Source organism: Mesoplodon bidens (genome assembly GCF_964165515.1).
Source record: "Mesoplodon bidens genome assembly, chromosome: X".
In the NCBI taxonomy this organism is placed as follows: Eukaryota; Metazoa; Chordata; class Mammalia; order Artiodactyla; family Ziphiidae; genus Mesoplodon; species Mesoplodon bidens.
This window is the reverse complement of record NC_138163.1, coordinates 125,809,590-125,819,414: the sequence shown is the minus strand read 5'-3', so window position 1 is coordinate 125,819,414 and position 9,825 is coordinate 125,809,590. Positions and strand designations below refer to the sequence as shown.

Here is a 9,825-nt window from a genome sequence, read left to right as displayed (position 1 = left end):
GTCTTTTTTTTTTCTCTCTTTTCTTTTTTTTTTTTGCGGTACGCGGGCCTCTCACTGCTGTGGCGTCTCCCGTTGCGGAGCACAGGCTCTGGACACACAGGCTCAGCGGCCATGGCTCACGGGCCCAGCCGTTCCGTGGCATGTAGGATCCTCCCAGACCGGGGCACAAACCCGTATCCCCTGCATTGGCAGGCAGACTCTCAACCACTGCGCCACCAGGGAAGCCCTGCTTAGTGTCTTTTAATAGAGCGGATGCGGGTGTATCATATTCATCTTGAAGGAGTGTGGAGGACTATGGAGCCACCACACAAAGTCCCTTTTCCCCAAGAAGCAAGCACGCAGGTAGGAGGTAGGAATATTCATCCAAGGTAAGCGAGTGTTAAACTTGCAGGATTCCCCCCCACCAACCCCATGTTTTTAACTAGGGTCTACTGATATCTTCTCTTATTGCCCAGTTTGTAGACAAGGTTTCATATCCTCTGTTCTTTGAACATTCTGGACCTTATTTTGAATCACCTGGGAGTCTGGTCTAAAATGTAGATTCCTAGGTCCTACTCCAGACCTCCTGAATCAGCATCTGAGGAGTACAACCCAGGAACTGCCTTTTAAACACATGCCCCAGGTGATTCTAAGTCTCACTGGTTTGCCCAGCACTGGTCCAAAGTTTCTGAGGAGTGGCAGCTCTGGAATGTCTTAGGCTGTGGCATGGCACTCTGTTCTATAGGGTCGGAGGTGGGCTAGGAGACACGTCTGGCTGCACTGGCTAGCAGTCATCTGGCTGCTCCATGGTACCTGCGTGTTTGTTCAAAGTGGCTCTGGAGGCTGCAGGTCTGTGACAAGCTGCGGACATAGGTCTCTGTTCCGCAGGATGGGGTTTGTTAAGGTTGTAAAGAATAAGACCTACTTCAAGAGATACCAAGTGAAATATAGAAGAAGACAAGAGGGTAAAACTGATTACTATGCTGGGAGATGCTTGGTAATCCAGGATAAAAATATGTACAATACACCCAAATACAGGATGAGTTCATGTAACCAACAGAGATATCATTCGTCAGATTGCTTATGCCCGTAGAGAAGGGGATATGACAGTCTGGGCAGCTAATGCTCAAGAACTCCCGAAGTATGGCGTGAAGGTTGGCCTGACAAATTATGCTGCAGCACACTGTACTGGTCCACTGGTGGCCCAAAGGCTTCTCAACCAGCTTGGCATGGACAAGATCTATGAAGGCCATGTGGAGGTACCCAGCGATGAATACAATGTGGAAAACATTGATGCTCAACCTGGTGCCTTCACCTGCTATTTGAATGCAGGGCTTGCTAGATTTACTACTAGAAATAAAGTTTTTGGGGCCCTGAAGGACGCTGTGGATGGAGGCTTGTCTATCCCTCACAGTACCAAATGGTTCCCTGGTTATGATTCAGAAAACAAGGCATTCAACAGAGAAGTACACTGGAAGCACATCATGGGTCAAAACGTTGCAGATGGGAACCCTCTTGCACTGTTGGTGGGAATGTAAATTGATACAGCCACCAAGGAGAACAGTATGGAGGTTGCTTAAAAAACTACAAATAGAACTACCATACGACCCAGCAATCCCACTACTGGGCATATACCCTGAGAAAACCGTAATTCAAAAAGAGTCATGTACCACAATGTTCATTGCAGCTCTATTTACAATAGCCAGAACATGTATGTGAGCACTTGATTTATGATAAATGATTCACAACAGAGCAGTGGGAAAAGGACAGTCTTTGCAAAGAATGGTGCTGGATAAATGGGATAGCCATATGTAAACGATAATGTGTCTTCGTCCCTTACACACCATGTACAAATACCAATGCCAACTGGATCAACTGGGTTACAGATCTAAAACTGAAAAATAAAGTCAGAACTTGATAAAACTTGAAGGGCCAGATTTTTAGTCCCTTTGACACATTCTGGATCTCGAGTGTTAAGCCCCTTGGGTGGGTCTGCCCATCTCAGGCTGTCAACTTCCCGAAGACAGTAACTCTCTTTAAAATGCTGCTTGTGATAGCTAGTGGGAACCTGCTGTATAGCACAGGGAGCTCAGCTCGGTGCTCCGTGGTGATCTAGGTGGGTGGGATGGTGGGGGGTCGGGTGGGAGGGAGGTCCAAGAGGAAGGGGATATATGTATACGTATAGCTGATTCACTTTGTTGTACAGCAGAAACTAACACACCATTGTAAAGCAACTATACCCCAATAAAAATAAACTAAAAAAATAAAATAAAATAAAATGCTCTTTGTAAGCACTGATGAATATCACAAATGGGTGAGTGATGAACACCTCTGGGGATGACGATCATGGTGGTTTAATTTAATAACTGTGTTTTCAGGTTTATTTGGGGCTTTAACAATCACTAGAAAGTGTTCCAATTACTACTACTGTATAACAAATTATCCCCAAACTTAGTGACATAAAGCAATACTTACTATGCCCATGGATGGATTCTCGAGTCAGTAATTCAAACAGGGCACAGTGGATGGCTTGCCTCTGCTCCATGTTGTTTGGGACCTAAGTTAGGAAGATTCAGTTGCTACAGGTGACTGAATGGCTGGGGGCTAGAATCACCTGGAGGATCTTCACTCACATCTGGCAGTTGATCCTGGCTGTTGGCTGGGACATCTGTTTATCAGAACATATACATATGGCCTCTTTGTGTAACTGCTTGGGGTTCCTCACATCATGGTGGTCTCATGATGGCGGGACTTTTTTCATGGTAGTTCAAGGCTCTAAGAGTGAATGCTTCAGAAAGCAAGGCAGGGGACTTCCCTGGTGGCGCAGTGGTTAAGAATCCACCTACCAACGCAAGCGACACGGGTTTGAGCCCTGATCCGGGGAGATTCCACATGCCGCTGAGTACCTCAGCCCATGCACCACAACTACTGAGTCGCCATGCCACTACTACTGAAGCCCACGTGCCTAGAGCCTGTGCTTCACAACAAGGGAAGCCACTGCAACGAGAAGCCCACGTACCACAACGAAGAGGAGCCCCCACTCACCGCAACTAGAGAAAGCCCGCACGCAGCAATGAAGTCCCAATGCAGCCAAAAATAAATTAATTAAAAAAAAAAGCAAGGCAGAAGCTGTTATTACCTTTTATAACTTAACCTTATATGTTACTTCCACTTCATTTTATTCGTTATAAGTGAGTCATTAAGACCAGATAAGATTCAAGGGGAAGGGATATGGTCCCCCATCTCTAGATGGGAGGAGTGTCAAAACTGGCACTGCATTTTCACTCTTTATAGGGCAGGAACTGTGTCTTAGTTATCTCTGAATCCCTACCATCTAACTTGGGTCATGGCACAGAGTAGACACCCAGTGAGTGATTGGTAGATAAAGCAATGAATAAGTGAATGAAGGAAGGAACCGTTATCCCATTGGAGAGGGTATCTCTGAGGAGTATAGACATTTAGTCTTTTTCACTTATTTTTTGTTTGCATTGCATTTGGTTTTTTATTTCAACAATAAAATAAATCATGGTATGTAAAAGACCTGCAGAGTGGAAAATAAGGTCAATGGTATTATGACACTTTTGCTCTTAAGGAGCATTCTATGGTCATTAATTCTTCCTCAACCCCATATAGTCTCCTATTTGGGGATTTGTTCCAGGGTTTCCAACAGGATATTTTATTTTTTTGAATTTTATTTATTTTTTTATACAGCAGGTTCCTATTACTTATCCATTTTATACATATTAGTGTATATATGTCAATCCCAATCTCCCAGTTCATCACACCACCACTCTCCTCACAACCACTTTCTCCCCTTGGTGTCCATACATTTGTTCTCTGCATCTGTGTCTCAATTTCTGCCCTGCAAACTGGTTCATCTGTACCATTTTTCTAGGTTCCATATATATGCATTAATATATGATATTTGTTTTTTTCTTTCTGACTTACTTCACTCTGTATGTGTCCCTAGGTCTGAAGTGGGCCTCTTGTAGACAGCATATATATATATATATATATATATATATATATATATATATATATATATATATGGGTCTTGTTTTTGTATCCATTCAGCAAGCCTGTGTCTTTTGGTTGGAGCATTTAATCCATTCACATTTTAGGTAATTATCGATATGTATGTTCCTATGACCATTTTCTTAATTGTTTTGGGTTTGTTTTTGTAGGTCCTTTTCTTCTCTTGTGTTTCCCACTTAGAGAAGTTCCTTTAGCATTTGTTGTAGAGCTGGTTTGGTGGTACTGAATTCTCTTCGCTTTTGCTTGTCTGTAAAGCTTTTGACTGAATGAGATCCTTGCTGGGTAGAGTAATCTTGGTTGTAGGTTCTTCCCTTTCATCACTTTAAATATATCATGCCACTCCCTTCTGGCTTGTAGAGTTGTTGCTGAGAAATTAGCTGTTAACCTTATGGGAGTTCCCTTGTACGTTGTCATTTTTCCCTTGCTGCTTTCAATAATTTTTCTTTGTCTTTAATTTTTGCCAATTAAATTACTATGTGTCTCAGTGTGTTTTTCCTTGGGTCTATCCTGTATGGGACTCTCTGTGCTTCCTGGACTTGGGTGGCTATTTCCTTTCCCGTGTTAGGGAAGTTTTCGACTATAATCTCTTCAACTATTTTCTTGGGCCCTTTCTCTCTCTCTTCTCCTTCTGGGACCCCTATAATGCGAATGTTGGTGCGTTTAATGTTGCCCCAGAGGTCTCTTAGGCTGTCTTCATTTCTTTTCATTCTTTTTTCTTTATTCTGTTCCGCAGCAGTGAATTCCACCATTCTGTCTTCCAGGTCACTTATCCATTCTTCTGCCTCAGTTATTCTGCTGTTGATTCCTTCTAGTGTAATTTTCATTTCAGTTATTGTATTGTTCATCTCTGTTTGTTTGTTCTTTAATTCTTCTAGATCTTTGTTAAACATTTCTTGCATCTTCTCGATCTTTGCCTCCATTCTTTTTCCGAGGTCCTGGATCATCTTCACTATCATTATTCTGAATTCTTTTCCTGGAAGGTTTCCTATCTCCACTTCATTTAGTTGTTTTTCTGGGGTTTTATCTTGTTCCTTCATCTGGTACATAGCCCTCTGCCTTTTCATCTTGTCTATCTTTCTGTGAATGTGGTTTTTGTTCCACAGGTTGCAGGACTGTAGTTCTTCTTCTGCTGTCTGCCCTCTGGTGGATGAGGCTATCTAAGAGGCTTCTGCAAGTTTTCTGATGGGAGGGACTGGTGGTGGGTAGACCTGGGTGTTGCTCTGGTGGGCAGAGCTCTGTAAAACTTTAATCTGCTTGTCTGCTGATGGGTGGGGCTGGGTTCCCTCCCTGTTGATTGTTTGGCCTGAGGCACCCCAACACTGGAGCCTACCTGGGCTCTTTGGTGGGGCTAATGGTGGACTCTGGGAGGGCTCACGCCAAGGAGTACTTCCCAGAATCTCTGCTGCCAGTGTCCTTGTCCTCATGGTGAGACACAGCCAACCCCTGCCTCTGCAGGAGACCCTCCAACACTAGCAGGCAGGTCTGGTTCAATCTCCTATGGGGTCACTGCTCCTTCCCCTGGGTCCCGATGCACACACTACTTTTTGTGTGCCCTCCAAGAGTGGAATCCCTGTTTCCCCCAGTCCTGTCAGAGTCCTGCAATCAAATCCCACTAGCCTTCAAAGTCTGATTCTCTATGACTTCCTCCTCCCATTGCCAGACCCCCAGGTTGGGAAGCCTGACTTGGGGCTCAGAACCTTCACTCCAGTGGGTGGACTTCTGTGGTATAAGTGTTCTCCAGTCTGTGAGTCACCCACCCACCAGTTATGGGAATTGATCTTATTGTGATTGCGCCCCTCCTATCATCTCATTGTGGCTTCTCCTTTGTCTTTGGATGTGGGGTATCTTTTTTGGTGAGTTCCAGTGTCTTCGTGTCGATGATTTTTCAGCAGCTAGCTGTGATTCTGGTGCTCTCGCAAGAGGGAGTGAGAGCACATCCTTCTACTCTGCCATCTTGAACCAATCCTGTTATTATCCCAGTAGGACCTTTTTGAAATCAAGTTCTACCAGAAGAGATTGAATATTTCATGGTGAGGTCTGAGCTGACTTCCTCAATTTGCCTGCCCAGCTCTTCTTTCTCTGTATTCTCCTAGTTGACTTCTAGCCTTTCCATCCCTTTCCCCTCTCCACACCCTTCCCCGTCCTGCTGTCTTTCCTTTCCCCTCCCCTGCTCTTCCTCACTCCATGACCCCTCCGATGCCACATCCTCTAGCTTGGGGGTGGGAGTGTCTCCAGAGCTGTTAGAGGAGTCAAGGAATGGGAAGCCAACACCCCCCTCCCCTAGAGAATGTCCAGATTTGGATTAGGGCCATCAGCCCCTGGAATTCTCTTCCTCACTGCTTTGGTATATGGTGTTTCATTGCTTTAATAGGCACCAACTTATGATGTCACATGAAAGGCTTAAAGCTCCTGTGGCTGCAAACTAGCACAAAAAGCCCAATTTTTACAGAGACACAACAGAAAATAATTCTTTAAGAAGAAAAACCATGACAATGGGAATCTGCCATTCCCAAATTAGCATTTGGAAAACTCTAGTCACACAAACATACGCCAGCAGAGACCTCAGAGAGCATCTCGCCCAATTCCTCCAGTAACAAACAGGGAGATGGGAGCCAAAGAGGAAGAGTTATAACAAACCAGCATTTACTGGGTGCCGACTCGGCCCCAGGCACTTCACTACTTTATTCCAGTTGTGCAACCACCAGATGAATTGGAATCATTAACCCAATTTCCAAGATGAAGAGACAGAAGCTCAGAGAGGGTCAGTAATTTCTGCAAGGTCACACAGCTAGAAAATGGCAGAGTAGACATTTGAACCCAGTATCTAGGATGAGTCCCCAAACTGTGCTCTTAACCATTAGACTAAACTGTGTTTCTAAGTGACCTTTTATTCTCCCTTCCCCACCCTGGGTCACACATCTTAATAGCTAATAGACTAATTTCCCAAAGGTAAGTTGAGCAGTGCCTGGAATTCAACGAGTGATGCTGTAGTTCAAGTCAAAGTCAGACTTTGTTAAACTGAATTCTAACTCAGAGCAGAGAGCCTAAGAGACTTTGGGGATGGTCCTTCGTAGAAACCACCATGAGCTTACAGAGAGTAAGGACTATGGCAGTGTGGTTCAAGGCTTCTTCCTAACAATCTCGCTGTGCTTCAGTGTCCTCATCTATAAAATGGGAGATAGTAACAGTTATCTGCTTGATAGGGTAGATATAAAGGGCAAATAAAATTAATAAGCATAAAGTTCCTAGAACAGTTTCTGACACATAGTAAGCTCTTAATAAGAATTTGCTCTGTTATTACTCAGTGTTGTATCTCCAGGGCCTAACACAGTTCTTAGCACATGGAAGGTGCTCAATAAATATTTGTTGAATAAATGAAGAGAAATATATTAGTAGTTGTAATGGCATTCATCTGTTCTTTACCCTCTCAAAACAGAAAACAAGGAAAGATGAATTTCTCCTTGATTTTACCTTATAGCTTTTCCTAATGTGGAAGCCTGATTCTTCTGTGATTGAATCTCTTCCTTGGAAAAGCCTGGAGGAGCCTGAGGACCAGCTGTTTTCCACTTTAGTTCTTTTCTGAGGCCCATTTTACCAAGGAAGAGACATCTTAAAAATGTGGAAGACCACAGCCTCAGGACTCAGTTACAACTGTCAAAAACTCAACCCAATTTGGAAGAAGCCAAGAACTGAATTTCTAGACTCAACTATAAACTACATGGATGACTGCAGGCATGGCTAGATCCAGGGATTCAAATTATGTCATTGGGACTTGGTCTTGTTTGATCTCTAGCTCTGCCTTCTTCAATGATGGTTCTATTCTCTGGCAAGTTTTCCCCTGTGATGGCAGGATAGCCATCAGCAATTTCAGATTTATATCCCCACAGCTCAAAACCAGGGGAAACAAAGCACTTACTTTCATGGCTCCAGCCAAAGTCCCAGTTTTAGCTCTGAGTGGACCAATTTGGGTCTTGTGTTCATCCCTGAACCAATCACTGTGGCTTCAGGAATGAAACACTTTGATTTTCCAGGCTTCATACATGTGTCCTCCACCTTGATCTCAAAGGGGTAGAAGCCCCAAACAAACTATATGGACTAAGACTGAGATGCTATTCCCAGTGGAAGAGAAAGTAGACTGGCAGGCACAAATAGCAAACTTCCACTAAAACTAGACATAGGATAGGGGTGCCCAGCAAGTCTACAGCATCTTCTTTAAAAGGGTGGTTAATATGCAATCCCCATCTTACCTAAAGCTTTTTCTTCTATCACACCCCACAAATCTCTTTCTAGCTCTAAGGCAGTGATTTTGAAAACTTTTAACCTCTTCCTCCAGCAAAAAATAAAACTTTTATTAAGAAGTAGTCTATATATGAACTGAAACAAATGTTTCAACAAACCAATTTACTTTTTACTAACTGCAATGTACTCTGATAGTTTCTATTCTATTGTATTCCATTCCATTCTATTCTAATTTATTCCATTCTATTCCTTCCTTTCCACTCCATTCCATTTCATTCTGTTATTTTAATTAGACAGGACAATGCTTGCTAGGCTCTGAGGCCCTAAATCTCAATGGCTTAACAGAATAAAAGTTTATTTCTTGCTCATGTCCTAGCCCAATGCAGATTATGCAGCTCTACTTAGTGGCTTCCTTCCCCCTCCAGGGATCAAGGCTCTTTCCATATTATGATGCCACCATCTTTAACACAGGATTGTGGTAGAAAGGAGTGAGAGGGGGAGAGAGACAGAGACACACACATACACACAGAGTCATCCAGGGGATTTCATGGCTTGTCTCACTTTTGTCTACACTCCACGGCCATAGTTACAAGGCTCCAACCTAACTGTAAGGGCCACAGGGAAACATAGTCTGAGCACCCAAGGAAGAGCAAGTGGGATTGATCAGCACCCAGAGAGTATATGCCACACTCTTCTATTTTAGTTTGCTAAGAAAGAGGAAATGCTGGTTCTGTCTGACCCACTCCATGGGAGTCAGGACTCTGTAATGGTTGCAAAGCCTTAATTGGAAAAACCTGGCCCTAGCAGCTTGCATTAATGTTTTTCCTCCTTGTGGACTAAACCTTTCTCGCTTCTGCCATTCTAGTCTCATTCCGAGCCACCTGACTTCTTCGTCCCTGATGAGGAGACCCTGACCACCTTTCCGACCACCTTCCTCCCCATCCCCACCCCCAAATCTGTCCCTGACTTTGCCTGAGAACTGTCTGCCTCACATCCCAGACTCCTTGAAGGAGTCTGGGGCTGCTGTGGCAGCCATGGCTCCTGTCCCCTGCCTCAAGCTGTCCTCCATCTCTCTCCACCCATCTGTCTACTTTCTTACCCTGGCCAGCCCTGGGACCTGTGGTGAGCAGGCTTTTCTTCCATTTCCTGTCCTGAGATAGTAAATGAGACCAGGTTCTGCGGGGCAGCTAATGGTCCCTGGAACTCTGGGGCTCTGCCTAGGTCAGGACTGAAGTAATTGAGCCAGCCCGGCATGTAATAAGATAGCTCTCCCTGCTCTCTCCCCCAGCGCCCCCCACTACTGCAGTGAGTGGCCATGGAATCTGATTCTAGCATCATCTTTATCTCTGCAATAGGCCTCAGGGTTCATTATCTAAAAAGCATTGGCTGTTAGCAAAGTAGCAATTCCGTTACCATAGAGGAGAGCTGTCCCTTTAAAACCAAGCAGTGGGGAGGAGGCCAGGCTCTTGGGTTCCCCAATTATAAGGCTTTCTGGTTCTGGAAGAATTGCAGGCTTACTGCTGCTCAAGTTGAAAACAATTTTAGTCAATGTTTAAATGGTGCTTACTGTGT

General features: G+C 44.2%; 1 pseudogene across 1 annotated transcript; it reads left to right on the top strand.

Annotated features, from left to right (window-relative positions):
• Nucleotides 1-868: 868 nt before the first annotated feature.
• On the top strand, nt 869-9,229 carry LOC308609494 (large ribosomal subunit protein uL18-like; annotated as a pseudogene). Its single transcript has 2 exons — nt 869-1,505; nt 9,119-9,229. The product of its transcript is annotated as a large ribosomal subunit protein uL18-like (transcript).
• Nucleotides 9,230-9,825: the final 596 nt, after the last annotated feature.